The following is a 5,261-nucleotide window of genomic DNA, read 5'->3' on the forward strand; positions in this document are numbered from 1 at the left end:
CCCACTGGCCTCCTCACCCTTCTTGGTAGGAGTCTGAGCCATGTACCCACCTCACCTCCCACGACCTGCGCACAGGTATCACACTGCACGGGGTCCATGTACGGTGGGACAGTGGGTCCCCAGCACCAGACCCAGAGTTGTGGTGGGGGAGGTCTCACCAGCAGCTTAGTTCTGCCGTGGCTCCTGCAAGTTATTTTAAGCCCTAGGAGCAAAGATGTATATGTCTGCCAAAGTCCTTGGGCTGATCAGGTTATCTTTATACTGTAACACTTACAGTTAATGAGCCTACAGTAATCTGATGAGGATAAGACTAAAGTAGAAACACGCAAGGAAGGAAGCTAGTACTGATCTTCTGGATACATCCGGAGAGCAACCGGACTTTGCACCGGCCAGGGACAAGCAACAGATGGAAGTGGAGCGCTCCGGCCCCTCACAGTGTCCTGGTTCATCTGAGTCAGCAGCTGGACCTGGGGGCAAGGGGAACTGCGGCTTGTACAGTTGGTCAGTGGAGCACATGGAAACCGTGACAGCGCTAAATCACTGCAGTCCAAATGGCCTCAGACTAAAATTTGCCAAAGCCTAGTCCCAAAATCAGACCTGCAGGTCCCAGTTTCCAAAATGCGTTGAGTGCCAGCTGAACTTCTGTCAGCTTTTACAAAGGCTCTCAAATTGCACGTGCGACATTTTCCTCTGGCGTAAAAACTGCAAAGCTCTGATTTGATTTGCAAAGGTTGCCATAGCTCTCCCAAACTCAGAGATTATTGAGAGTAATGCGAGTTCCCGTGCCTGGTGGCAACCACCCAGAAGGAAATCCCTCTGCTGGGGCTTGGTGCAGAGCAGGGCTTGCTCAAAGGCCCTGGGGCACCCGGCCTTTTTGGTCACGTTGCTTAGCATACATCCCTGGGGCACAGGGGCTCCTCCAGGACCTGAACACAGCTGTCCCTTGTCAGGGAACACGAGGTGGGAGATGACAAAAATGAGGGGGTCCTGGAGGACCCAGGATGGAGATGGCTGCCGCCTCTCTGGACTCACAGCTCTGTGGTGGGACCCAGGCTCTGCCTACGCTGGGGTCATAGAATCATAGAATGGTTTGGGTTGGAAGGGACCTTAAAGATCATCCAGTGCCACCCCCTGCCCTGGGCAGGGACACCTCCCACCAGACCAGGTTGCTCAAAGCCCCATCCAGCCTGGCCTTGAACACCTCCAGGGATGGGGCAGCCACAGCTTCTCTGGGCAACCTGGGCCAGGGGCTCACCACCCCCATGTCCTAATATCTAATCCAAATCTCCCCTCTTTTGGTTTAAAACTGTTACCCCTCACAGAATCACTACCCTCCCTGGTAGAGAGGCCCTCCCCAACTTTCTTATAAGCCCCCTTTAGGGACTGGAAGGGGCTCTAAGGTCTCCCCGGAGCCTTCTCTTCTCCAGGCTGAACACCCCCAACCCTCTCAGCCTGTCCTCACAGCAGAGGGGCTCCAGCCCTATGGGTCATGCAGCCCAGGGTGATGCAGGAACAGCCTGTCTGGAACAAACGTGCTGCTGTTTTGGTGACCCTGGCACAGCTCTGAGTCCCCAGCGTGGAGGCTGCTGCAGAGGTGCAGCCTGTCCCTCCATCTGGAGCCCGGGGTCCTGTGACACTTTGGGTTAGTATCTGACGTTTCATGTGGTGAGAAAAAAAAAAATCAAATGTGGGAATGAAACGGGTGGTTTTAAATGCTCTGTGGGATTTTATCCATTTTGCCATGGGGTTTCCTCATGCTGCAGCCCAGGCGAGGAGGAAGCCGTCCAGTCTGGTGATCTGTGGCCTCTCCTGGTTAGTCAAGATGGTCACGCTGTGACTCATGCTCTGGCCCTCACATGACCCATCACCAGACAAGAGTGTTTCAGGAGACTTTGACCAAATAGGGTTGTGCAATCACGTCCAGGCCTCCTCAAACACTCCTTTGCTGAGAAATGTTGTGCAACAATCACTCATGTACTCACAAGGAAAGGATCCCAGAGTGAGAGAGAGGAAGAGGGAGACCTGCTGAACCTGGCAACTTCTGCAAAGAAAAAACAAAAGCGCGAGCGGGTGCTTTGTGCACAGAGCTGGTTTAATGCCGCTTTGCACCCAGTGATGGGATCTGTCAATAATTCACTGACATAATTACACTGGCAGGTCACACATAACCTGAAATAAAAGCCATTGAAATCAAAGGCAGTTTTCCTGGAAGAATTCAAGAGCTTTTGGGCATCATCATGTATCAGTCACCACCTGTACTTTGAAACCCGGCACAAGACTGGCTTTTTTTCCACAGGCTTGTGGAGTGACTGAGGCTGGCAGGGAACCCTGGAGGTGGCTGGTCTAAGCCCTCTCAAAGCAGGGCTGTCTCCTGGGGTTGCTCGGGGCCTCCTCCTTTCAGTCTTGGAGACTCCACAGCCTCACTGGGGCCCTGTTCCAGCCTTTCAATTTGTTTTCCTCCTGCCCAGCTGGTGCAAAGGCCCTGCCTGTCCCACCAGAGCCCCCCTTGGATAGATGTTGCTACTGGGGGACACTGGCCAGCTCTGCCCGCTGTGCATGGGATTACAGAATTGGACTATTTCTGTTGTCTCCCATCTCTTTCCAGGTATCGTGTCCCTGGGAAGGAAGCAGCCTCCGATTCAGAACTGCCTGAGCTCTTGGCATGAAATGCTGCTCTGTCAGGGCTTCAGCTTCAGGTTCCTGTCCTTCTGTTGCTCCTCCATCCCTGCTCCCCGGGGGCAGAGGCTGAGCACAGGCACAACAGGCCTCCAGCCTCCTGCCCCGAGCTGGGCACAGCGCCTCAGCACCGACCGTACGCCGTCCTCATGAGAGAGGACACAACTTGCTTTAGACAGAGCTGAAATACTACTACTTACTGAAATCTCTAAAAAAGCGCATTATCTCCAACTCTAGGTGAACTGCCTTCTGCTTTATGGCTAGTAGGGATGGGAGGACAGGTACACGCGCTCCCAATAAAACTGTGTCCATGTAAATTTGCATTATTTAGATTATTTGCATTAGAAATAGTCAGCATACAGTGCCCTATGGAGGCGGATCGTGCCTGCTGCCCGCCGGGCCCTCTCAAGGGAAGGGTGGCGAGCTGCCGTGAGGAGCAGGATGTCGGGTGGAAACACACAGCGGATTTGGCACAGAACGGCTGGGAACAGGGCCTTGAACTCCTGTTTCTAACAATAATGAGGAGGAGGAGGACAGGAAGAGATGTCTGGTGCGGATGGCACTCTTCCCAGCGCTCACAGATAAACACCACTATTCTGCTCAGGGAAGGTTTTTGTAAGTAACACGGCCTCAACTTTGCCCTGTTCTGCCCGGTGATGACGATTTACTGGGAACCTGGCAGTTTTATGTATTTTGCAGAAGTTATTCCCGCTCCCCGGCATTCTAGGAATGGCAGCCTGGGCAGCCGCGTGCCTGCAGGAAGAGTGAGGGCGTCTCCACTTGCCCAATGCACCGCAAGACACTCTGGCATAAGACTGACCTTGCACAATCCTGAAATACTTCTCTTACCATCCCAAAATAAACAGCCTGCCATGCAGGCACTAAGCCTGTGCGCTGCTATTCGGAGGCCTTAAAACAAATTCGTCGATCAGTGCAGGTGAAGGTTGGTGTTTTTTTTCCTTCTGCGGGGCTGTTCCCCGAGTGACTGCAAAGGAAACGGGTCTCTGGATACTAACTGGAAATTCAATAGCAAATTAATGCATTTTGAGGAGCACGGATAAGAACCTGCTGTATCTCAGATGGGGCTGTGGCTGCAGTGACACCTTCAGATGGCCTCTCTCCTTCATTTCAGCTCATCGGGGAAGGGGTAACATGGCCACAGGTAGCATTCAGGATGGTGAAGCTCCAGAAATCACTCTTGCAGGAGGAAAACGGACAGAACAAAACCCCACTCCCACATTTCAGCTTTGCATCCTCAGAGCTACAAGGGTCTGCAGGAGGCCCAGGGCACTTGACGTTAATGGGGTACAAGAGCCACCTGGGTGTCAGTAATGTGGAAAATAAAAACATGTGCTAGCAGCCGATCTTTCATCTGGTAATTACTTTTTGAGGCCTACTTAGTATGGCTGGAGACTTTTGGCTGTGAAGTGATGCCATCTGTGAAGAATCTGGAAAGCTTTTTTCCCCTCTGCATTCTAGATATGAAAATCCAAAAGACCAAAAGCCTCTTCTGATTATTTCAGAAGAAAATGAGTACTTTTAAGGGGTGAAGAAAAGTGCTAAAACTATGAATTGATGATGCTAAGTGCCTGAGAAGCAGCCTGGATTTCTAGGGCAGAGAACAATTCTAAAAGCAGAGATGTGTAAAACTTAGCAGATATAATGTATATATTCAAACAGGGCTTTGAAAGAGTTATTTTCCCCGTTCTTGCAAAGCGACTCGGGGTTCCTGGTACACTCTTCCACGACAGCAGCCAGGCTGCCTGAAAGTGTGTGGGCAACACTTCCTCCTGCCATCGGGGGAACACCTGCAACACACTTGGGCACACAAGAATTTCCTACTCTCTTATTTTTAGATTTCTGCTAAAAAAAACCCCAGCTTTACAGCTGAAAAGAAACAAGAAGCAACTGAAAAGCATCAAATATCTGAAGTTGCAAGAACTCCCATAGTGTAAACTTTCATTTCTTAATTCAGTAAAGCCAAGTTCCACATAGTTTTTACCTTATCCCTTCCATCATGACACTAGATGTTCCCTGGGGATTTCTCTCCTTCACTCACTCAGCAGACAGCTGAAAGCACTAATGCTCCCGCCTTTATCTGGCTCTTCCTTATATAAATGTAATTTCAGCTGGGTACCCTACAACCCCCGAGTGGAGCTACTCAGAACTCTCTCCATCCTGCAGACGCAGGCTTGGCTTTCTCCAAAGTTTTGCCTTTTCCCATGGAGATGAGGTCATTTTGCATATTCCTACTCTGGAAAGAACCCTGAAGCACTTCTGTACCCTGTCTCTACACGTAAAAAGGTATGAACAACCGGAAGCTATTTTAAATCACCTCATAACCTCTAATTTGTTCCCCTGCTTGTCATTTACTGAGTCACCTCTAAGGAGTGGTGCCTTTGGATGTGATTTTGGGCTTTTGGTTTTGTACTTTTTGGTTCTTGTTTGGTTTGTTTTGGATTTGGCGGTTTTATTTTTTGAGATGACCTACTTTATAAAAGGCTTATAGGGATAGATAACCTTTTAATGCAACGTCATAAAATTAATTAGCTCTCGTTCAAAGACACAAGATGTATAACACTGTA

Source organism: Rissa tridactyla, chromosome 4 (genome assembly GCF_028500815.1).
Source record: "Rissa tridactyla isolate bRisTri1 chromosome 4, bRisTri1.patW.cur.20221130, whole genome shotgun sequence".
In the NCBI taxonomy this organism is placed as follows: domain Eukaryota; kingdom Metazoa; phylum Chordata; class Aves; order Charadriiformes; family Laridae; genus Rissa; species Rissa tridactyla.